Source organism: Megalobrama amblycephala, linkage group LG14 (assembly GCF_018812025.1).
Source record: "Megalobrama amblycephala isolate DHTTF-2021 linkage group LG14, ASM1881202v1, whole genome shotgun sequence".
NCBI classification, from domain to species: Eukaryota; Metazoa; Chordata; class Actinopteri; order Cypriniformes; family Xenocyprididae; genus Megalobrama; species Megalobrama amblycephala.
Window position 1 is genome coordinate 42,589,055 of NC_063057.1, and position 9,020 is coordinate 42,598,074.

Below are 9,020 nucleotides of genomic sequence, written 5' to 3' on the forward strand. Positions count from 1 at the left end.
AGCCTATTGTTATCCATTATCGTTCGCCACTTAGACTAAATGTAATATGTAAATGTGCGTTTTGGTGATTCCCAAGTTGCTGTTTGTTTTTGTGGTATTGACGTTTTAATCAGTTCTTTGTCCAGTAAAGTAAAAGTAAAGTAATATTTCAGAATTGCATATGATGATTAACTAAGATCACATGGGTAGCATGTTTGGTATCTATGGACTCCAACATTCATTTCCTATTTGTTCATTTACATTACATTTTGCTAACTCTGTGATACATTAGTATTATAACAATCTTACAGGTTCTTCTTTTGAACACCCAATGAAATTACATATGCAAATGCCCTGCTAGAAGGACAAAGGATTGTAAACTTTCTCTCCGAAAGCTCAAGTGCCCATTGGTGGGACCTCCACACAGAGTTAAAGGGCAGCTTCACAGTGATCTCACTCTCTTCTTGCTTCTACTGCTGCTTCTTCTGGTTGACGTGCATATGGGACCCCATCAGGGCCCAGGGGTGCCGGCAGAACTCTCTTAGCCATGACAGTAACACTTTTTCCTCACAATTGCGAGTTTACATCTTGCAATTCTGTTTTTTCTTTTTTTTTTTTTGCAATTGCCAGTTTATATCTCACAATTCTGACTTTTTCCTCATGATTTTGAGTTAATATCTCGCTATTTCTATTGTTTATATCTCTCCCAATTGCTAAAAACTTGACTTAAAATTGTAAGTTAACAGAAATCTGAACAATTGGACAACCTGAATTGCTTCTTTTTCGAAATGTGGCTTTATATCACTAAATTTTTAAATCAAATAGAAATAGCACATTAAAGTTACAACTACATGATGTAACCACTTTTTGAGTGTACAGGTCTGTTACCAGGAATATTTTTGCTCATGTGGACGACAAGTCCACTCAATAGAGATAAGTTTTGCGCAACAAGAAATTAATAACATTGCTTGTAACACAGGGTTTATTTAATAAATTGTCATTTAGAAAACATTACAAAATTTGTTTCTAGAGGTTATTTTAAAGTGATTATATAAAGTATGAATCTATATGAATATTTGTGTATTGGTATTATATAAGACTATTTGCAAACAGCAAATGTTGTGTATATACACACACAAACATATATATTTCCCCTGAACACTCAACCCAAACAATTGATACATGATTGACAAAATTAGAAGTAATCAAAGAACTTGTGTTACATGTGCAATCTATCTTAACATTACAGAGGAGATTCCTTAGTCACCACTTTGATATCAGTGTAATTGACGCCTTTGTATGTGCCCTTGGTTTCGTACTGTAACACACTGCCATTCTTGCAGGTGATCTGCACTGTGCCAGTGTAAGGCATGTCAAAAGTGGCTCTTCCAATGGTGATTTTAACATCCACCTTCTTCCCTGGTGGCACATCGATATCAGTAGACAGAGTTTCTTTTTTCTCATCTGTGTACTCCCGACTGTAAGTGCTTTCAAGTCCAACGCTGACACTGTATCCTGCTGTAACTTCTGCAACCTCTGGAATCCCAGCCTTCACTTCCATACTAAATGTTGCTGTCAAACTTGCACTCACAGACCATGAAGATTTGTTGGTTATTGTCTTTGTGGTTTCAACTTTTTGTTCTTGAGTGACGGAGGAGCTGTTCTTGTAAGAGAGGGATTTGATTTCTTCTACTGCCACCTTTGGTATCAGTTGGTTGATAGTGGGATAGTTGACATTGGTAAGAACTGTTGATTGAACTGCATTGAGAAACATGAATCCCATGCAGTCGATGTCGGCACCAGCGCTTCCTACAACTCCCAAACAAAATCCAGAGCCGACATCCATGGGATATTCTCTTTTTAAAGGCCAGCTTGTCATCTGAGCAGAGAATTCTCTCCCAAGACTGGTTTTGAATTTGATAGCTCCAAGACGTGATCCTGCTCCGTTCCCCCACAAGGACAGTGAGGTGAAAAACTCATTATGCTGGAACTTGAACTCTTGATGATTCTCCAGCTGGTTCTCCAAAAGTTTGAATTCTCCCATCTGAAAGCCAAACCTTGACAGCCTTCACCTGCCATCCTCCAACCCAAACCCAGATCTTCTCTAAACTGGCACCGTTGTTCTCACCAGTAAATGAAAATGAATTTCCTCCCCTTCCACCAATTATCTCTAGACTTGTTGGGTAGGACATCTTTGAATGATATTGATCTAAAAAATAATCACAGATCAGAATTAGCATCAGCTTTATACTTTCTTGCAGTGTTTCCCACCCCAGATTCTGGAGACACAACAACTGTACATGTTGGATTACTTTTTTTAACTGACCCGTCCATTTCGGAGTCTTCAGGTCTCTACTAATATGCTGATGAATTGAATCAGGTGTGTCTGGATAGGCAATCATGCAAACTGTACAGTTCCCTTTCAGTCAGTCACATTCAATGTCACATCAGTGACTGACCAATTAGGATCTTGCCTGAGAGCCCAATGACCTTTGAGTGTAAATGAAATGAGCCGGCTCATTTAGATTACACTCAAAGGTGATTGGGATCCTAGGTTAGAGTCCAATTTGTCAGTCAGTGATGTGACATCTCTGTTTCCTCCTTCAGGGAATGAGGGTTACATACATAACCGAGATGTTCTGGCATGCCTCTGGGTACAAGATTAGTTGCTTTTCCACTGTCAGGCTGAACAGTTCTAAAAAGGCCAAGTAATGGTTTTGGTTATATTAGATTAGTTAATTTTCAGCTCGTTCACCAAAATGAACAATTCGTTCACGTACGTAACATCACTAAATAACATTCCAAAGATCACTGTTATCAGTCCCACAGTGGAAAATAAAACCATATCCATACTGGCATGGAATGTACTGTTACGTTCCACGTATGTTTTGTATTTTGTTTTGTTTTTCTTCCTCCCTCTCTTTTGTTATCTATCTATCTATTGAGTTATTTAGGTAGATCTTATTGGACGGGAAAACCAGCAATCATCCTGGTGATGTCATGACGTTCTGACGTCATGACCAGCGTTCTGCCAATCTGCGGGTTGCTCATCATTTCAAGGGCTTTGGTGGCGTTCCACCTGCAGTGAGCATTTGGGCTTCGGACCTCACTCACCTTTGTCAAGCCAGCCAGCCAGCTAACGTGTCTTTGAACTGTTCATATAGTCTGTGGTTTATTGAAACGGCATTTCTGTGAGTTGTTTGATGCACTCGTGTAATAGTTAACCTGATGGAGTTAGAGCGTGATACAAGTTTCACATGTTCATTGTATGTGCGCATTCATATGCTGGTGTGAATTCGTTATCTGTTAACCACTTGATTCGGTCTTGATTGGCAAATAATGATCCCTTTGTTATATACAGCCCTACTCAATGTTAATCTCAACCTCACTGACAATTGTTATTTCCCTATAGCGTGTGACGGCTCGAACTGGTAGCTAGTAATTTATGTTAGTTAGTGTGTGGGTGTTCGCTTGTGTTGTACTTTTGGTTATTTATGTAGTAAAGTTTAGTTAAGGCGTCACATACGCCGACGTTTTTGGTATTGTTTCTACATTTTATTTTTGGTAGTTAGTTTAGGGGCGTGGGCGCTAGTTAATGGGTTTTGTTTTGTATTTCTTTTGTTTGGCGACACCCTTGTTTTTTCTTACTTTTATTGACTTTATGTTTTTCTTGTATTGTCTAATTTCTCCCATGTCAATAAACATCGGGTTATTTCTGCAACCATTGTTGTCTGGTCTGCTCTTCCTCACACTGCAACAGCTGTATCTGACCTAAATGTTTCATTCATTCCACTTATCATCTTTAAGCACGTAACAGGAACAATGAAGCAATGAGAACGGTTTGGCCCGATGGTGGAAAAGCAGCTATTGTTGTGTAGTCCTGTGGTACTTGCATGCAACCCAATCTCCTGGTACTGCATATCTATAGCACAATTTCATGCTTTCATTTGGCATGCTTTTAACATGCAGAAATCACCTTTTACGTGCATCTGATACACACTATTCAGTTCAATTCAATTTAAGTTATTATTTGAGTGAAATTATTTGGCTATTAGTGTTCTTATTATAATATCTTATTATAAAATTTATATTTTATCAAATATATTGTACTCTAAAATTGAAATATGAAAATGACACATGGACCCGTGAGACTCAGACCTTTCCAGTGATGTATATTTTGTCAAGATTAGAAAAGGTTTTGACTATAAAGTAGCTAAAATAAATATTGTAATATATAACCTGACACCATCCACTAGAGGAACTTGCTTAAAGAAATTAAAGTTTTCACAGGCTGAATCTTAAGTTTGTAAGCTTTCGAATGATACTCGCATATGAAAAAAAAGGCAATAAATATAATGAGCACCAAGTGGCCCGCCGGTGAAAATTAAGGCGCGCGCACACCATCAGTTAGTAGCACTTGGCATCGCAGCCTATTGTCAAAATAAACAAATTATATTTGCATTCATTAGCTAACCTATATTTTATGTGGCTAACATTTACTTACCATTTTTTCCAATATATGTAATCTTTTAAACACTATTTTTTAAACTCTGCATTTATACAGTAAAATTAACTTGAATGAATATTATAACAAAATTTAGCAATTTTAGGCTGTTGTTGTTTCGCTTAAAATATAGGTTAATGAATGCCAATATAATTAATTTTATTTGCATAGAACAATTTAAAGGATTTGTTGTGGAAATAGCCTAAATTGCATGTTTTGCATATTTTTTGTAAAAATTTCGTTTTTACTGGCAGGCCCGGTTCCAGGTTGGCATTTTAATCCCATAGGGGGCATCACTACATAGGCTATTTTAGTTCCCCTTGCGCTACAAATCTTTTCAATTTAATGGTATTCAGAAAAACAGAACAAGAATGAAAAATATAATATATCAACGTCAAGCCAAAACGAATTAATTTAAAGCTAAACTGAATAAATCCAAATGTGCAGTTTTTGGATGTTAAATAGCCTATAGCCTATTTATTATTTAGCTAAACGTTCTGATTATACACAGACTATAAATTAACAGAGTAACTTTTTCTTTATTTGGCTGACTGTATTTTATTTTGACAATAAACAGGCTGCAATGTCAAGTAGCTACTAAAACTGAGCCTTGCGTGTGCGCGTGAGGCGCCGGTGTGTTCATTTGAAGTTTCTTATAAAAGCGGAAACAATTAAAATACTCAGACATTTATGGTCATAAGAGTAACACCATTCGAATCTGCAGGTATAACTATTATTTTTGTACACTCACAATAACATTGCTTGAAAAATAAAGACAAGCAATTTCATTTCCGTGGACTTGCTTCTCAAAAATGAATCGAAACTCATCGATGGTCTAGCCTACTTGTCGCAGTTTTTTTTCTTTCATTTTCTTAATATGTTCATTATTTAGGTTTAATATATTTTGTGTATGCCTAGCTATAGGAATAGGCTATTTATTCCTTTCACACAAGCGCTACATGTGATGCAAGAATCCTCATATTTTGTTGTTTCATCTATAGGCTATAGCCTAAAACTATGGGATTTTTTTTTTTCTTCTTCATTCTAATTTCGTTTAATTCTAATTTAACAATCTTGTTGGTTAATGAAAGGATCGCATCGGTTGAAGGTCAGGGGAAAAAAACGAAATTATATTAAAAAAATAGCATTTTCAACTAATATTTATATTTTCTCATATTGCAGCATAAATATTTTTAATAGTTTATTTATTTATTTTAGTTAACTAAAGGCTAATAACCTTGCCTAGGCAAAACATCCACAGAACTGCAGTACAGTCATTTTTCCACCTGTCATGCCACGAATATTTACAAATATTCACAAAATATTTAATGTCGTCTGAGACACAATCTCTGACCGGGAGTCTCAGACTCATTGAGGCCAATAAACCTATATTTTCCAGAAAATAAGGAATGCTAAATGATAAAATTGTGCTTTATTAGGCTATTAGAAACTGCATATAGGCCAATAAAACAATAATATTGTGTTCATTACTTTGCACTGCCATCGATCCAGGCATCGAAAGGTATTTTACACTATATTTGCTTCTGCTTTTCGAGTGCGGAAGTGTGATAAAGGCACTGATCTAGTCTATATTCTCTATTATAGATCAGATAAAGGTATTTCTCGTACACGTCACGTACAAAATATGTGGTTTTAACGACAAAAGATGTCGTTTGAACGACATAAATCTGTTGTTTGAACGAGAAAAGATGTTTGAACGAAATAATATGCCGTTTGAACGAAATAATATGTCGTTTGAACGAGAAAAGATGATGTTTGAACGAGAAAAGATATCGTCTGAACGACATAAAATGTCGTTTGAACGAGAAAAGATGTCGTTTGAACGCCATAATTGAGTGGAAAAATAATATGTATGTGGCAGCAATGCGCCACCGTAAAATAGCATAACGTGTATAAATAAATATATACCACAATTTTAAATTCCAGTAAATTGAACTTCACCATAAAATTCCCTCAAGAGCACCTTCAGAAATAGTCATAAAGCTTTATTGCCATGACTGTCTGGCATTTACTGTATTTACAAAACATAGTTTATATGGTAACACAGAATGTGATTTGGGTAAAGAGATAATGAGATCAAGTGGAAAATAAAATAAATATAAAGAAACATTAAACAAAAATAAGAGAGCCTACATGTCGGTAATGGATTTTAAAGATGTTTTTTTATTTTTTTAGCTTAAATGTTCTTTTAACAGCCTATTAATAATAACAAATTATTTGAACTTCATTTGAATGCTGTCATGAGCACGAGGTAACCTATCTATATAATTGAAAATAAAAACACACTTATTTATTGTCACATACTGGCATAGCCTGCAGAAATACAGTCATGAAGTCAAAACTTTATTGTCACGATCGTCGGGCATTTACAAAACATAACATAATATACAGAACATTAATTTGGTGAAGATATAGATACATAGAGAATAAAATATAACCAATAATATATTAAATATTTGTATATTATTTTATAATTATTTTGTTTGGTGTAACTAAAAAAACATATTATAGTCCTCTTGTTTATACAATTAATCATCATCTTTTGCATTCATTTATAATATAAATCAGACATTATTATCATTTCTTTTGCTGATTTTTGTATCTTGAATACATATATTAATGGTATATCTATATTTTTGACTTGTCTCTTTTCTTCTGAAGATGTGACCACTATCTAATTTTATTTATGTAAATTCAACCATGGCCTTAAGAGTCTCAGGAGAAATGGACCTAGATGTCGTTCCCTCAACCATCCTTCTGCGCCCCTACCAACAGTTGTTTTACTTCATTGAAATTTATATATATATTGTTTTCTTTTACTGTGGTTTGTGACATTAAGAAATTAAAGGATTAGTTCACTTTCAAATAAAATTTTCCTATTAATTTATTCAATTATATAAATAAAGCCCTTTGAAGAGGCACTGAAACTGTAATTTTGACCTTCAACCATCTGGAGGCCATTAAAGTCCACATTTTCATCAAAAACCTTCATTTCATTTCGACTGAAGAAAGAAAGACATGAACATCTTGGATGATATGGGGGTGAGTAAATTATCAGGAAAATTTTATTTGAAAGTGAACTAATCCTTTAGTAGACTATTTCAAAAGCTGATCTCCATGTTGGGAGTAATCTTGTGGAAAACTGGATATTTGGCTGATCCTTCCAGGTGTGTCAGACTGATCGCGGAACATATATATATATATATATATATATATTTTTTTTTTTTAATCATTGTAGATTTATGAGAATCTATAACATTTTTACTAGGTTTTGATACAAAGGTCTTGTTAATGTTTTTCAGTAACGGAAGAATATGAAAAAGTATGGATTGAGGTAAAAGGCACAATAATTAACATGATAATAAATAGCTGTCTGACTTTTCCATTTGTTGATATGACATGGTTAGATTCAGATAGTAAATGTCATATATACAGTTTGCTGTCCACCTTAGAGAAAATTACCATATATATAATGAAACCATCATATATATATATATATATATATATATATATATATATATATATATATATATATATATATATATATATATATATATATATATATATATATATATATATATATATATAATACAATATTGTATTTATTTCTTACTACTGTAAAACTATTTTCAATTATTGTGGGATCTCATTCAATGCTTTCAGAAACCTAATTTTTAAAATAACTTTGTTTCTGTAAATTATATTTAAAAATTAAAATTTTAATGACAGTATGTTTACTGAACAAAAATTAATTCTTTTATTTATCAAAATAAACCAAAAGAGGAATAAAACCAAATAGAACAAACTTAGCTAAAGTGGTTGTTTTGAACAAGTATTAACAGACATTATTAAAAACATTATTTTTATTTCTAGTATTTGTATCAATACTTTATATCATACACTATGGGAGTAGTGAAAAGCACATTTGTTTCTTATGTTGTGCCTTTAGGCCCTTTGTACCCAGAAAATCGGGTTGGATAATCTCATGCAGTTTCAGAAACTGTTAGCTACATCTTAAATCAAGTGCCTGTGAGAGAAAGCGTACTTACATTGATGACTGCAGTCTGAACTTCTTCTCAAGAGCAGCTGGTCTGGTCAAAGCTGGAAAAGTGAGATGTGTTTGGTCAGGCTGCTGCTTAAATAGAGCTCCAAAAGAGGACAGGCAGTACCTAAAACACACCCTGAGTCAGTGTAATCAGCTCCTCCCACCTCTCGCTCACAATCTTTTTAAAGATGGATGTGGAAGACTGGAGATTTTACTAGCTGATAAAATTGCACTAAATTAAAAACAAGCACAAGTATGTTTTCATTCAGTATGTCAGCACGCTGCCACTATTACAGCTACAAATAAACTAACATATACACAGTTTAGCTCAAAATTACTTAAGGTTTCAATTTCCCTTCCACAAAAAAATACTGTATACGCTCAAAAGAAAAAAAATACTGTATACGCTCAAAAGAAAAGATAACCAGTCTGTTCTCAGGTGCGTGAATCAAAAAAAGTTTGATCAATCAA

The 9,020-nt window shown here is 34.1% G+C and overlaps 1 pseudogene; it reads right to left on the reverse strand.

The window, feature by feature from the left end:
• Positions 1-943: 943 nt before the first annotated feature.
• Positions 944-8,703, reverse strand: LOC125245340 (annotated as a pseudogene).
• Between the last annotated feature and the right edge of the window lie 317 nt (positions 8,704-9,020).